The sequence below is a fragment of the Crocuta crocuta genome, unplaced genomic scaffold (genome assembly GCF_008692635.1).
Source record: "Crocuta crocuta isolate KB4526 unplaced genomic scaffold, BGI_CrCroc_1.0 scaffold167, whole genome shotgun sequence".
Lineage (NCBI taxonomy): Eukaryota > Metazoa > Chordata > Mammalia > Carnivora > Hyaenidae > Crocuta > Crocuta crocuta.
The window spans coordinates 10,941,256-10,958,468 of NW_027532406.1; positions in this window are offsets into that span (position 1 = coordinate 10,941,256).

The following is a 17,213-nucleotide window of genomic DNA, read 5'->3' on the forward strand; positions in this document are numbered from 1 at the left end:
TGGGGGTGAGGGGAAGGGGAGTGATGGGCATGGAGGAGAGCACTTGGGATGAGCACTGGGTGTTATATGGAAACCAACTTGACAATAAACTTAAAAAAAAGAAAGAAAATCAAGCAGTAGAAACAAATAGTTTCTATTTCTCTTTCAAAAAGCTTGGAGATAAAAGGGAAATTATAAAATATGGTGATAGCTAGAAGATGTAGAATTTTAAATCCTAAGCTGCATTTAGGGATTCCACAAATGTTTCAGAGGCTAGAGTGTCGGATCCACTAATTGCAATGTTTCTAGAGTAAACACACATGGCTCATAAGCATATGTATTTTTCATCATAAATGTTTATGCATCTAGTATATTGTTGTGGAATAAAATTGCCTATTCAAACATAGTAGGCTTTGGTTCTATATAGACACAGCTATCATAATGTTCCACACAAGAGATTAGTGCAATGATGTAGTCTCACATTTTTAGGTTTCTCTTACATTAGGTTGGCCAATTAAATATTTAGATGAAGAGAAACATGACACTCAGATGCTACCTTTATATAAACACTGTGGTTTGGTCATAACTTTTTACTACTTACAGCTGTGGGACTTGGAAAACTATTCTTTTGGCGTAAACTACTGTATCACAATGGAAAAAATTGTGAAGAGCAATAAAAAATGATTTAAAATAATTGATTCTAAATATTAGTTCTATTTAACTAACTGGAATTAATATTAAAACAAAAATAAGGTTGTAAGAAACAAAAAAAGAATACACTTATCATGATCAGCACTGAGAAATGTACAGAATTATTTAATCATTAGATTATAAACCTGAAACTAATATAATACTGTATAATAATTACACAAAAAATTAAAAAGTAAAAAGTAAACTTTTGAGCACTTGGGTGGCTCATGATCTCATGGTTCATGAGGTAGAATCCTGTCCAAGTTGGGCTCTGCACTGATAGCAGAGTCTTCTTGGGATTCTCTCTCTATTACTGCTTCTCCCCCAGACATGCTCTCTCCCTCTCTGTCTCTCAAAATAAATAAATAAACTTAAAAAATAAAATACATTTTAGAAGACAAAAATTAAATAAATGTTAATATTTATTTAAAATTAAATAATTAGTGAGCTGGATTTGGGTATTAATTTTATTTTTATTAATTAATTTTAATAGCCACCCTGATTTTAATAAGTGCAGTAATCCTTTATGATAGGTAGAAAATACATTATCCCCAAACTTTTGTGAATTTAGAAACCTAAGAGAGGGATGACAATACCTACAACACACATAACAACTTGAATAATTCTAAAAGATCATTTCTTCCTTTTAGAAGAGAATCAAACATGCATCCCCTTTCAAACTTTCAGAATTGGCTCATTGCTCAATGAGACAAAGTATAAAGCATATAAACTCTAAAATATTATCTGAATTTAAGTCCCAGCATTATTGGGTCATATTTTCAGCACTTAGATCAGTGCCTGAGACACACACTCTAAAAAACTTTATCAGTTAAGTAGAAAGGATATATCTATGAAAGAAGTGTCCTGTGATATTGTGGAATGATGTCCATTGCAAGGGATCACAGATATGTCATAATTATTCCCTAGATTTCCCTCAGTAGTCTATTACACCTATGAAAACATATCTGTTTTCAGTGTGAGTAAACTTTGGGTAACTTCTTCGTCCATAGGCCTAGATAAAGTCTTTTCCTAGATTAGGTTGGTTGAGATAACTTTGCCTGGAAAAGATATTTTTTATTTCTGAATACATAACACCTCCATCTTCCACCTGCACACAGGATTAGAACAATTTTCTAGATACTTGTGTTCAGGTCAAGGAACCCTCTTAAATTGTGCCCAGATCTAAAACCTTACTCTCAAACGTTACAGCAGATTCCTTTGTGAGCAAAGTGTTCATTAAAAAAAACAAACAAACAAACAAGCAAAAACAAAAACAAAAACAAACAATTGAGATACTACTATGTTATCGCTTTTACTAAGAGCCAGGAGGCTGAGACCACTAATCCTCCAACAGCCTCCTGAATCCCAAAGCACTGAACTGGTTCTAAAACACTTTGCTCCAAGGGCATAAGAACTGTGAAGCCACTACCAAATGTCATTACCACATAGTCTCCCTTGCCTCAGGCCACATTCATTCTCTTTGTGGACTCTAAGAATGACACCTGAGTTTCATTTAGAATCTTCACAAGAACTAATTCTACTAGGTCTTCCCTGTCATTAAAAATTAATACCTCTACATTTTGCTTCCTTTTCTACTTCTACTGTTCCACTTTTCCCCAAACTTATTAATATGTACCACATGGACTCCAGGCCAAATAAATTCCAAGTGTGTGTGTATGACAATGTTTAAGAGACTGGGCTTTAGAATCAGATAGAACTGGATTTGAATCCAGACTATTACTTACTAACAGACATTGACAAGTCATTTAACCTTTCCGACTCTCAATTTCCCTATCTGTAAAACAAAGGTAATGGCGTTGACTTCTTGATTTTTGTGTGTGTGATGATTAAGTGACACAAGGCACATAGGTCACTTAGCACTGTGCCCAGTACATCTTGCCTCAAACTTCTTTGATACATGCCATGTGAGTTGGTATCAGTAGCCTCACAAACCCTCACTGTACCTTAGTTTTAACTTCTGGAAGCTGACTTCCAATTCTTGAAGTGTTCATCCCAGAACTCCCAAAATGAATTCTGTGTCTGCCCCGTAGGTTGTATTTTAAATTGGGCTATACCTGACACTTACGTGTTTTCACAGGAGGAGTAATTGACAGCCAAAAACTTATTCTTATTCATTTGGATTCTCATAAACTGACTGGCTTTGACTGCTTGCAGGGGTCCCCTTCAGACCAATTCGGCAATACCATAGCATCAATTTCTATATCTCTATATCATGGCATAACAGTTGAAAGCATAGAAATTAAAGCCTAATTGCCTGAGCTGAAATCCCACTTCTGTCTTTGTGCATCCTTGAGCAAGATAGCTGGCCTTTTTGTGCCTCAGTTTCTTCCACTGTAACATGGGATAATAGTAAGAGTGCCAATTTTGCAGCATTTTTGTGAGGCTAAAGTGGGTTAATATATTATTTAAAGTACTTAGAATAATTCCTGGAAGATAATAAGCATTTTGTGGCTGTGTGTTCACTTTTACTAACTACCAATAAAGTAGGATATAATTCATTAATTCTACAAACATTTGCTAGTTGGTGATTATGTGCCAACACTACACTCAAAAATAAAAGATAAAAGAGCTTCCAATAAAAAAGACTTTTATATTATATATAATATATATTTATACTATATAAATATACACACATATATGCACACATATACACATACATTATGCATGCATATATATGTAGCACACATATATAATATGAAATATACACGAACATATATCACATATTTTACACTACAACAATGCCTGACATTTTATGATCTCAGATTACCAATCTGTTCCCTTTCATTTCTTCTTTTTGTGCCTTTTTAATTAATTACATGTGAGTTTATATATGGACACACCACTTGGACTAGCCTTCTGTGGGATGGGTGCCAACAAAGTATCACCTCCAAGTTTATCTCCTATCACTTGTTACCAAGATCTCTGCATCAAATCACATTCTTTACTAAACAAATCATTGTCTGAAAACCAATAGTAATAGAGCTGAAAATTTTAAGCCATTTCCTAAATCTGTGACTGAAGACATGGAGAAGCACCCTCAAGGTCAGTAAACAAAGAATGAAATTATAGCTGATTTGACCTGAATTAACGATTTCTAGTTTATAGAATATGATGGAAGTGCTATTTTAATCTGGATCTAATTTGAATAACAACGAGTTAATGAACAAAGCTGGTGTTACACCATTTTTGAGGTGGACAAATATTCTCTTTACCAGGCACTTGTCATCCCTCTTAACAGGTGGCGAAGCCCTCCACCGCTGACAGCTAACAATGCCTTCCACCCCCTCTCCATAATAAAGCCTGACTTCACTTAGCTCGTCATGATGCTTACATTGTTCTTTTGGACTACAAGGGTGAGGTCCTTTGAAGACCAAGAGCAACAGTTGCCTCTTAAGTCCTTGCCATTAAAGCAGCTGGTTCTCAAATATTCCTGACCAACTCCACACTGTGGGAACTAGTGACTTAATTTACCCGGTTCTCAGTTTGCACCTATGCCCCGTCCAGCCCCCGACCTTCTGCTCCCTGTGATTCCTGATCCTCTGACATTGTCTCTGGGTTTGTCCTGGCTTCAGTCCACTGCTCCCCAGTGACCTCCCTGCTGCTTCTGAATCAGTCAGCTTCTGTCAACCTCTGGAGCTTGTCTCTGTGTCTCCTGAGATTCTGCTCTTTATTGTCAACAAGTGTTATCACAGTGGCCAAACTCTGAACTCTGCCCTGGTCCACTAACCAGCCCGAGGCTCTCCTCTGCTGCTGTCTTCAAAGGATAATATAAGTGCATTTACTAGAAAAGTACAAGTCAGCTTGGGCTAAAGTGAAACACTTACCAGAGGCATTTCAGAGATGGTCCTTTCTAGAACCGGCCACAGTTTAATGGGGACAATTATTTGGATAAAGTCCTTAGTCTTGCTTTTTTGAGCACCAACCATATGTAAAGTATTTGTTTTCTTTATTTCATTTTATCTACAAATGACCTAAAAGGAGAAATCTTTACCCCATTTTAAAGATGAGGAAATCGAAGTTCAGAGAATTTTTCTTAAACAGCACAATATCACACAAAGACTGTGTTCTCTCTGTCTTCCTTCTTGCAAGAGGGAGCTTTCTTTTTGCTTCTTAATCACACCAATATCAGTGGCTTCCAACTTACCCCAAGGGTAAAACTAACCCTATAAGCAACTATAATGAGCCAAGCACGGATACATTTTTACGCCTAAGTGGGAATTCCTGATCTATGAAAACAGCCTGCAAAGGAGTCAGCAGCCTGAGTTGTCCCAAATTTCATACAATTTATAAAGGGAAGGAAGAAAAGCCAATTACAATGCTAAATATAAAATGACCCATCAGTGTGCATCACCGAAGTTGCTCTCCGTCTGCTGTGTATGGTGACCTTCAAATGGGCAAAGAGGTCGTTCCTAGAAACGGTATCTTTTCAAGTTAATTGATTTGAGAAAATAGCAACAAATTAACCACTCAGTTGTGTTGTTTTTTTTAAAATTCCAACAAATGACCAAAGATATGTGCCCCTCTGCCGTCCTAGTTTAATTTATTAAGCTGGCAGCAGGAATCCAAATCAGCAAAGACAATGCATTATACAAATGGCATCAAATTTATGCAACTAATTTTAGAACTAAGGAAAAGTGTATTCTTTTACTTGTCTGCACTGTGTTGTGCTATATTCTGTAAAATTGCACTTCTTATTTTGGAATCATGAATATAGAGTCACCTGCTAAGAAAAGACTTTCCATCTCTGTGGACATATTCCAGGTAGCTTCTCTGAAATAAGCTATTGCCAGATAAGTGTTCAAAAGCCCTGTGTCATTAGTTGAAAACTGATTTTCACCTCAATGTAACATACTGATAAGACTTTGAGAGACAGTTGAAAAACCCTTTAATTCTAGAAAATAAGTTAATGTGTTTTAGTTTTCTCTTAAAGCAGGTTTTAGTAACATGTGGTTTTTATGCATTATGATCAAGGGATAGTTATAAAACATACAACATATATCTGTAAAATAGTAATCCACATATGGTCCTTTAGTTTGGTACTTGTGCTGTATATGCACACTTGAAAATTCAGGGAAGGAGTAGAATTTCTTTTTTTTTTTTTTTTAAATGTTTTATTTATTTCTATGAGAGAGAGAGACAGTGTGAGCGGGGGAGGGTCAGAGAGAGAGGGAGTCACAGACTGAAACAGGCTCCAGGCTCTGAGCTGGCAGTCAGCACATAGCCCGACGCGGGGCTCGAACCCATGAACCGCGAGATCATGACCTAAGCGAAAGTCGGGCGCTTAACCGACTAAGCCACCCAGGCGCCCCATAATTTCTTAATATTCTATCTCCATTTAGTCATTCAGCATATAATATCAACATTTTAAATGTAAAACCACATGCAAAGATTACATTCTTCAGGAAGCCTTCCCAGCTTACCTCTTTCCAATTCTGACAATAGTGTGATTCATTATACTCAGAAATTCTTTAAGTAAATATTTCATTAAGTGTATTGTTTCTCCTTTTTCCCACCCATGCAAATGGAACTTAGCAGTGGGCACGACTGCTAGGCATTACTACTGGGATCTGTGAGTGGTGTATGACATTTATTTTGGTTGTTACAAGGTAGGGTATTGTGTTAAGGTTTTCCAGAGAATCCAGAACAGATAGTTAGGTAGATGGATGGATGGATGGATGGATAGATTATAGATAGATAGATAGATAGATAGATAGATAGATAGATAGATAGATAGAATGATAATGATAATTGTTGTAAGGAATTGGCTTCATAATGGAGGCTGAGAAATTCTACCATCCACTGTCTGAAAGCTGGAGACCCAGGAAGGTTGGTGGAAATGCCAACCCAAATCTGAAGTCCTGAAAACCAGGGGTAAGTTTCAGTCCAAAGGACTTCCAAGACCAATATCCTAGCTCAACAGCCAGGCCAAGTGAGCAAAGTCAACCTTCCTCTGCCTTTTTATCCTATCCAGGTCCCCAGTGGATTGCATGACACTCCCACATATTGGGGAGGGCATCTTCTTTATTATTTAGTCTGACAATCCAAATGCTAATCTCTTCCCAAAAATATCCTGACAGACCAGAAACAATGTTTAACCAGACATCTGGGTGTCCTGTGGTCTAGTCAAATTGACACATGAAATTAATCATCAGAAGTATACAATTATGTATGCAATAAATTTTCTTACTGCAAAATAGTAGTGAACATGCTCTATTCATGACCTAGAGCATCTATCCACTTGTGCTAAAGGGTATATTCAAAGAGTGTGTGAAGAATTGCACAAAAAACCATAAAATACCTCAGAATAAACCTAACCAAAGATACGAGAGATCTGTATGATGAAAACTCTAGAAAACTTATGAAGGAAATTGAAGAAGACACAAAGAAATGGAAGAACATTCCATGCTCATGGATAGGAAGGATAAATATAGTTAAGATGTCATTACTACCCAAAGCTATCTACACATTCAATGCAATTCCAATCAAAATTGCACCAGCATACTTCTCAAAACAAGAACAAACTATCCTAAAATTTGTATGGAACCACAAAAGACCCTGAATAACCAAAGTAATACTGAAAAGTAAAACCAAAACGGGAGGTATGACCATCCCAGACTTTAGCCTCTACTACAAAGCTGTCATCATCGAGACAGTATGGCATTGGCACAAAAACAGACACATAGACCAATGGAACAGAATTGAGAACTCAGAAGTGGACCCAAAAGTATACAGCCAACTAATCTTTGACAAAGCAGGAAAGAATATCCAATGAAAAAAAGACAGCCTCTTTAACAGATGGTGTTGGGAGAACTGGACAGCAACATGCAGAAGAATGAAACTAGATCATTTTCTCACACCATGCACAAAAATANCCAAAGAGTGTGTGAAGAGAATATTGGTTCTTCTTGAAATTGGCCTCTGGATCTCTTGATGCAGAGGTGGGACACAAGTGGGGCAGATGCCTACTCTGTCTCCAGCTCTGAAATCTTTCAGGGAATATTGGTCTGATGATAGCTATACTCCCAGTAATCTCCAAGAAATGTGACCTGGGGCTCACTGCCACTTAGTAGTTGTGGAAACTTAACCAAGAGAGAAAATACTAAGTGCAATTGCTTAAAGAACAACTATTTTCCTGCTTTGGTTTCTGTGTCTCCCTCTCTCTCTCTCTCTCTCTCTCTTTCTCTGCCTCTTTGTCTCTTCAAAAATAAACATAAAAAATTAGTTTAAATGGGGTCCCTGTGTGGCTCAGTCGGTTAAGCATCTGACTTCTGCTCAGGTCATGATCTCATGATTATGGATTCGAGCCCCATGTGGAACTTTGTGCTGACAGCTCAGAGCCTGAAGCCTGTGTCAGTTTCTGTGTCTCCCCTCTCTCTTCCCCTCCCCCACTCAGGCTCTTTCTGTCTTTCTCTCTCTCTCTCTCAAAAATAAACATAAAACATTTTTTAATAAAAAACAACAACTGTTTTCCCCTTCTCTAGATAACCTAAGATACGGCCTTAAAACAGGGCCAGTTAATATTTTAAAGGTCATATGAACTGAGATAATAGTGCCTCCTCCTGCCATAGGCAACTTGAAATAAATCATTCTTCAAAATTACATAAAACACAGTGAATGCTAAAAATTAAAATATCCTTTTTCTTGGTTTTCCAATTGGATTAAGTTTGCCTTTATTTCTTTTTAATAGACAAATAATTTTCTGTTGCCTTAAATACTAGCTCTGTCTGTCCATGGAGTAACCTAGCACTCTCTAGGAATTAAGCCAGACTAGCAGAGGAAGAGGTACCTACAGTGAAATATACTGACCCCCACCATCTATCACTACTGCCAGTGGATCTGATTTTCATGAATTATTTCTTGGTAAGAAACCATCAATCTCTGCCAAGGGATAATTTTAAAGAAAAGCTTATCACCACATATATACATATATCATAAGTATGTTGTTTAGGACAGCATCATACAAGGCATATATATTTTATGAGTTATGTATATCATGGATTTTGTGAATCATGCAACCACCCAAGTTCCTTTTTCCAACCACCCATGGGTAGCACAAAGATAATTTTGACAGATGTCCTCTGTCTCCTCCATTTAGTGATGCTACCCCTAATTTTCTTCCACTTACTAACTCCACTTGTTATCATTTTATCTTTCTATGTAACCCTCTAACATCCATAATTCTCTATGAGACAATGAGTTATATATAAATAGGTTTATCTCTAGTTCCATAACACGATGTACTTATGGCTCTCATACAATGATTCCTCTCATAGACAGGCAGGACTCTTGTGACAAGAACTGAAATAAAATATGCTGGATTAATTTTTAAATACTTTTTATAAAATTCATTTCATCTAAATGGTAATGTGGGTGATTTTTTTTTTTACTATGTTTCTTTATATTTTTCTTTTTTTTAATTTTTTAATGTTTATTTCTTTTTGAGACAGAGAGAGACAGAGCACCAGCTGGGGATGGGCAGAGAGAGAGGGAGACACAGAATCTGAAACAGGCTCCAGGCTCTGAGCTGTCAGCACAGAACCTGATGCGGGGCTCGAACCCACGGACCGCAAGATCACGACATAAGCTGAAGTCAGACACTTAAATGACTGAGCCACCCAAGTGCCTCTATATATTTCTTAACTTTGAAAATTTCTTTAATAAATGTGTATCAATTTTATAATCTAAAAAAAACTAGAGAAGTCATTCACAGTAGTTCTATGCTATATAATAATACAATAAAAACATGAAAATTCTTCATTCAGATTTTGGGAGGCTAACATAAATCAGTGTGGCATTTAAATTTCAGTGTATGTTTACCTAATATGTTCAGCATTTCATACTTCCAATGACTCAATATGAATAACCAAATGATTTTAATATTATTCTTGAGATCATTTGTATTTTAATTTGAACAGACTAAAATTATATTACAAAGTTCCAGTTATAAGCACGTTTTGAGTCCTAGATGTTGCTTTATGGATATCTTATCTGTGATAAGATTGATAAGCCTTATTTTGAAAAAAAAAAATCCAATAGTCCAATTGTGCTGTAATGCTATGAGTACTACCCAGGGGAACACCTTTGATTCTTAGAGATTAGATGGAAAAAGTAAATGTCATCAGCCCCCACTGAATTCCACCATCAATTTGGTAGCTGTTAAGGTACTAGGTAAATAGAAAAAAATATAAAATAAATATCTTCAGAAATTCCAAAGGCTATGATCTAAATGTTCTCAAGACAGAAAAATCGCACTTTAATATAAACTTCAGCCCCTGTCTACTATAGTAAATTTTATAATCCCATCTGCCCAGTGAAAGTTTTGGTTAGAGGGGCAGCTGCATGAAATCGCAGTCAGGGGAGGATTCAGGATGAATGTCAGTCTTCGTGTTATGAACGCCAGATTGATGTCAGTAACCAATTAGGTGCTGGATTCCAACTGTGAGTCTGTCTTAAGAGAAGAGACAGTTGAGCATCCTGAAAAGCAATCTGAAGAAGCAGAAAGAACATCAGAAGGAAGTCAGGAGACCAAACTTGATGATTTGCCCAAGTAATTTTACCACTAGGAGCCTTGGTTTCCTTTTCTCTACTATGAGGAGATAGAACTATGTGATCTCTGACCACCCTTCCATAACTGCAATCCAACAAATCCCTCAGTTGCAATAGCATGCTCCTCTCTCCCAGGCTCTATCCAGTAGCCATCAAATGGTCATTAACTCTGGTTACTGGTCATTGTGTTTATACATGGAAAATTGACCTCATTGGTGTCCCCTTGGATTTAAAATTGCTGGTGATAAAGTCCCTTGAAGTAATTATTCTTGCTACCCTGGTGTGCATCTCCAATTTAAGGCAATTAGATACGATTAGTCATAGTTTTCTTATCCTTTTACTCTTTTGGTTTTAGTATTCAGAAAGGACAGGCATTCCAGAAAGTCACTGTGTGTTAGAATAAGTACATCTGGGTTTCCAATAAAGAATATATCTCAATTTTTCCTAATAATTATGGAGAAGGGACAGGCCCTTGTTTTCTACATCACTAGTAAAATTGCCCACAATTCAGGCTGGCAGAATTTTTGCCAAAAATAGAGAAATAAATTGAAAGGAAATCTTAGAGGACCTTGAGATTAATTCTATGTATTTTATTTTAAAATTACCACTGATAAATATTTCTGTTCTTTGAGATTTCAGCTGTTATCCTATGGCTTGTCTTTCTGTTTTCATTTCAGCAGATAATTGCCTGCCTCAGGATATTGTGTGGTTTTTTTTTTTTTTATAGACAGAGATTTCTCATACAGATTTTAAGTGCTTTCTGAAATTAACTCTTGGGCTTCCATTTTGGCACAGTCAGGAACGAGGCTCTAGTAAAGCCTATGTGGGAGTGTAATGGATCTCTCCTCTTTTCCACTTTCTCCAAATATGAATATTTGTACTAGGTTCTTGAGGTACTGCAGAGCTTATTGGGAAAATAATACTGCATGTACAACATTGAAACATGCTGTTTAGTTGTATATTCTATAGATCTTTTCGGGGCACCTGGGTGGCTTAGTCGGTTAAGCGTCCGACTTTCGCTTAGGTCATGATCTCGCGGTTCGTGGGTTCGAGCCCCGTCGGGCTCTGTGCTGACTGCCAGCTCAGAGCCTGGAGCCTGTTTCAGTCTGTGACTCCCTCTCTCTCTGACCCTCCCCTGCTCACGCTGTCTCTCTCTCTCTCCTAGAAATAAATAAAAATATTAAAAAAAAATTTTTTATAGATCTTTTCCCTTTCATGTGTACTACAAAATCTGTAGAAAAAACATTAAGCTAGCACAGTCAGAGTAGCAAAGAATAGGTGCTACATAATCATCTATTGATAGGATCAGTGAATGAATGAACACATGAAGTATTTTCATTAATATCTTTTTTAAATGTTTATTTTTGAAAGGGGGAAAGGGACAGAGATAGAGGGGTCCCAGAATCCGAAGCAGGCTCCAGGCTCTAAGCTGTCAGCATAGAGCCTGCTGTGGGGCTCGAACACATGAACTGTGATATCATGACCTGAGCCAAAGTTGGACACTTAACCAACTGAGCCACCCAGGCACCCCTTCACTGATATCTTTTAAGTGATGCACAGAACACTCTCACTGTGCATAGAAGCTATAAAGCGAGCTGCTCGGTTGCTCAATAAAATAAACACATTTAGCCTTAGCTTTCAATATTCTCAGTAGGATTGTTAGAGTGTCAAATTATAAATGAATGTGTAGCCTTTCTGGACCTTTTCATATTGGGCATCTATTACTTTAGAAGGCCTTCATAAGGGAAAGTCACTAAAGATTATTTCAGCTAGCAGAACAAGAAAGTGGCTGTAAGATATTCTTAGAGATAATTTTTGTCCAGGGGCCTCATCCCACAGTCCACAGACCATTACAGCAGAGTGTCAGGGTTGGACTCTGATCCCTGGAAATTTCAAATAAGCAACAATAGTTTGTTCTTCAAACAGTTACAGAAGAAGAGCTAAAAACTTGTGAACTGCCCTCTCATTTTGTCCACATGAGGTATAGCTATTAGATTTGAAAAACAGAGTTTCTTTAACTGCAAAGGAAATTGGGCCCAGAGTAGCTGCTTAGGATCATACGGCCACAAAGGGCAGAGCCACTAAACTGCCCACCGTGCCACATTATCCAACATGTGTGACTACCAGTACCCTAAGGCCACAATTCTCAGCTGGGACTGAGTTTGCCCTCCCAGAGGGTGTTTCACCATTGCTGGAGACGTTTTTCGTTGTCACAGCTGCAGGGGAGAGTACTGGCATCAAGTGGGTAGCCCCCAGGGATGCTGCTAAACACCCAATAATGCACAAGACAGTCCTTCACAGCACAGAATTTTCCNAAGCAAGAAGGAACAACAAGAATTCTTTTCTTGAGGGATGGAAAGGACAGTGGGCTCTGACAAATGAGCCGGTAGAAATCTCCATTGGTCCCTGTCCCTTGATCTCTGATACAGGATATTCTACTAGTCTACACTTAGCAAATGTAAAATGAAATTAATGGAAGAAAGTGCATATTTGGAGGACAATCAGTCAAGGACGTGGTGGGAGCCATTTGGGCACTTAACCTTTCTCACCTCAAGGCTTTCTCACACTTTTTCATCTGTAAATTCATAGGAGGATTAAATGATCAAGCATCCAGCTCATATATAGTATTTAGTAAATGTTAGCTATGACCACTGTCTAATTTCATCTTCCCAGGAGAGAAGAACTAGTATCCTAGTATTATAGATGAAATAATTGAAATTCAGAGACTGTCTTGTAGCATCAGCAACAGCAGCAACTTCAAAGTGGAAAAGGGGTGAGGCAGGGAGTGGGCATATCTCCCCACCGCCTCCCCACCACACCACCATGGCTCTCTCCTCTTTCACGCACACAGAACATTATTACAACATGAAAACTTTGTCTGGGACATGCAGCTCATAGTTTGTATTTTAATTTTTGTTTCTCTTTTAACAACAACTACAAAAAACCTGTACCATTTAAACTGTTTCAGAACAAAATTTGGACTTTTCTGTCATAATGTATCTCACTTATTTCATGCACTGTAATGTCATTTATCAAAATTTAGATGATAATGCAGCCCCACAACTAAGTGATTAATTGCAAAGGGAAACACAGTTAACTTTACTGTAAAGAAACCTCGTGTACATTCTCTTAACCAAGTGATCAAAGTTAACATACAATACTGGGAAAAACATCATTTGCCTCCTAATATCATGGACTGAAAACACATTATCCCTTAAAGTACATTCCCACTAAACAAAGCCTAAAATATCAGGCAAATCGAAATTGTTCTATTCCCTTCAAAAATACCGAGGTCATACAGACAAAAATGTGGAAGAGGCAGTATTCCAATTTTTTAAAAAAATTAAAGAGGACACGGCCACTAAATATAATGTGTGAGCTTAGATTGGATCCTGGACCAGGAGGGCAAGAGCTATAAAGGACTTTATTAGAACCATTGATATAATTTAATACAGACTTGGACTATATAATGACATTTCATCAGTGTTAAATTTTCTTATGCTTGTCTTTTTACTGTAGTTATGTAAGAAAATGTCGTTATTCCTAAGGACGTGAAATATTTAGAATTAAAGACAGTTGTGATATTGGTAAACCAGTTCTCTGGAAACAAATAATAGTAAGTCAGAACCCTCGTGTGTCATGTTTCTTTATTTCTGTGGTGGAAATGCTCCCACCATGACCAATTTTAGAAGTCACTGAGGACAGAATTGGGAAGACAGATGTACTGTATATTATGCATATTATTTTAATCATAATTATGTAAATTATATATCATAAATTATGTTTATATGTAAATGCTCATTATTAAATACATACAACCTACACATATATTACACTATGTATACTCATTACATAGAAGAATTACACTATGTATATTCATGCACATATTATACATGGATATACATATATACATGTACTATATATAATCTATACATAAATGAGATAAAGCAAATATGGAAATAATAGAGATTATAAAAGGATTCATGAAAATTCTTTGTATTATACTTGAAGTTTTTCTGTAATTTGCAAATTGTACCAAAATGTCAAAGTTCAAAACCTATAGAAGGTTACAAAAAATATTTCTCCAATTTATTGGGATGTTTGGCAGTGTTTTAAGGAAGCATTATAAACTGATTACAACCTACAGGAAGCACATTTTGATGCTAAACTTTGTAGACATTGAGTAAATTACTTAAAGTCGGTAACATTTCATCTTATGCAGGGGGTTAAGTGTTAAAGTCAATGAACATGTTGCAGCTTTAAAAACACCCTTAGGATCCCTGAAGTCTTCCATTAAGACAGTACAGTACTGGCCTTCAATGAGTCAAGCTCAGCCAATATTTGCTTCTTTAATAGAACCCCAGATGAAGAAGTTTAAGGACCACATTTTAATTTAAAAAAAACAAACACTTCATAAACATTTAAACACTGGGACCTCACTTAGCATGGAGAGATACTCACAACATAAGAGATGACTGGGCACATAGCCAACTAAAGAGATAACAGATTCATTGCTCCTATGCTCCCAGGCATATGTTTATGGAGAAGAATGGAATAGGGACACTATTCAAATTCCTCTCTCTCTTTTTCTCTCTCCCTCCCTCCCTCCTTCTGCTCCTTCTCTCCCTCTCTAGCTCTCTTTTTCTCCCCTGCCCTGCAATTATAAGTTTCAGGGCCAGAATTATTTGAAACCCTCTACCAAGGGCTATTCTCTTTTCCTACCCCACATTTGTCTCTAGAGGATGCCAAAACTGAGGACCAGCTTCAGGAGACCTTACATTCAAAGGCTAGAGAAAGAGAGATACCAACACCAGACAAAGATGAGGGAAGACTGAGATTCATACAACTTCTGGGAGCTAAGAGAGCAGAAGTGTTAATGAACACTACCAACTGGTATAATAAAAGTCTGGAAAGTGAAGACTGGAAAAGATCAAAGGATTGAGCAACTCAGCGATCATGTAGTCCATCAAAAATGAGATCTCAATAGAGTAATAGGAGCAAAAGCCAGATATAAGTGATGAGCAGATGATGAGGAAAAACTACAGTGAGCATCAATTGAGCCATTATTTAAAGGCTGTAGAGAGCAAAGGAAATAGGGTGGCCACAGTTTAGAGGCATAACAGATTCTGCATGTTTGTTTTCCAGACTTTTTCCTCTGAGTTCAGCATGCACATCACAAAAAAATACATTGCAATGGTCTCTTCACCAGGGTAGCAGTGTTCCTAAAACATCTTTAAGTTATTTGGGTCCATTTGTGGTATGAAGCTTTGTTCATGTGTCTTGTGACGTTGGGGAGAAATAAGACTTGAAAGAAAGCCAGCACTCTGTGCAAACCAGCTTTTATTCATAGAATGGGAAGTATAAAGCTCATGGGGAGCTTATTGTAGTATCTCATGGGCTAAGGGCAGAGCCCTCAGGACTGACTTGGCCCATCAGATAATATCTAAGGAGCACATTTCTCCTCCACTTAATGGGATTTCCTCCCACAGTGCAGGACACTCCTGCTTGTTATTATGGGCCGGCTTTTCTACATTCAACAGAGAACAGTTCTGAAAATGTGACATTGTCTGCACACGGTGTACAGCCTTCAATCTCCCACAATGTACTCCCTGGGAAGCACTGTAACAAATAAACTCATTATCAGCTTGAGAAAAGCCACCCCTACCCCAACCCCATATTTTTATAATTATGACCATTTCTTCAGCAAATTACTTGTTAGCACACTTAAGTCAGAAGCACTGTCAAGAGAGAATTTATTGCCCTAGATTTAAATCACTCAAATAAGAAAACAAACAAGAAAATAGCAATATCTTTAGTAGATAAAGATGATAATAATATGGTAGAATATATACACTTCTGCTTTGGTAACTAAAACACAAAGCTAGAAAGCTGAGGCAAGATGGTGGAGAAGTAGGGAGCTCTGTACATTTCACTCGCCCCCATATCTCGCACACGGAGAAGGCCTGAAGCCATAGGAACCCTTACAGAATCCAGGAGTTTGGGAGGAAAAGGAGACAGAGTCCTCTGAAAAAACCTTCTAGCGTGAGTGCAAACTGGAGAAGATAAAATCGGGCCAGAACCNAGAGAGTGGCCAAAACTGCTCAAGACACTGTCCCTGTCGCTGGAGAAGAGAAAACCTCCGCTCGGGACACAGAGGGATCCAGTTTCCTGCTCTCCAGCTGACCATGGGTGGGACGCACTCGTCCCAGGCGACCCCCGGGGAAACTGCTCCCCACTTGCCAGCTCGACCTGGAGGGGACACGTGGAGACCATGCCTTTGTGATTCTGGCTCAGCTGGATCCCTAGGGGGGAGGCGAAAGGCTTGAAACTTCTGAGAGATTTGCCTGCGAGTTTATATTTCAGGTGATGGGACACAGAGGGACCTGGTTTCCTGCTCTCCAGCTGACCCTAGGCGGGACACACTGGTCCCAGGCGACCCTGGGTGACACTGCCCCTCACTCACCAGCCCGACCTGGAGGAGATGGGAGCAGCGGCTTCTGGCTCAATCCCCAGGGGGAAGGCGAGAGACTTGAAATGGTCCCTTGCAAGATTATATTTCGGGCAATTTCAATGGGGTGTGCAGACTGAGATCTAGAAACAAGGCTTGGCTTGGGATATAGAGCATGGCCCACGTTGAATACGCCCCCAGCACAGGGAGTTTATACACCCAAAAAAGCGAGTTGCAACGCTTGGTTCAAGAAGGGACTGGGACGCCACCACTCTTCTCCCCACAACCACCAAGGCAGGACTTCCACTGGACACACTGGACCAAACCATGCCCATGCCTGCTAGAGAGCTGCCCTTTTCTTCTTCTTCTTTTTTTTTTTTTTTACCGGAGCCAGGGCAAGACCAACATAGACGCACTACCCTGATTAATTCTGGTCACTGGCTTGCTTAAACAGTCACATTTAATCCATTCTCTAGATGTAAATTCTACACCTACCTACCTTTTCATCTCTTTCTCTCTGGAGTAATCA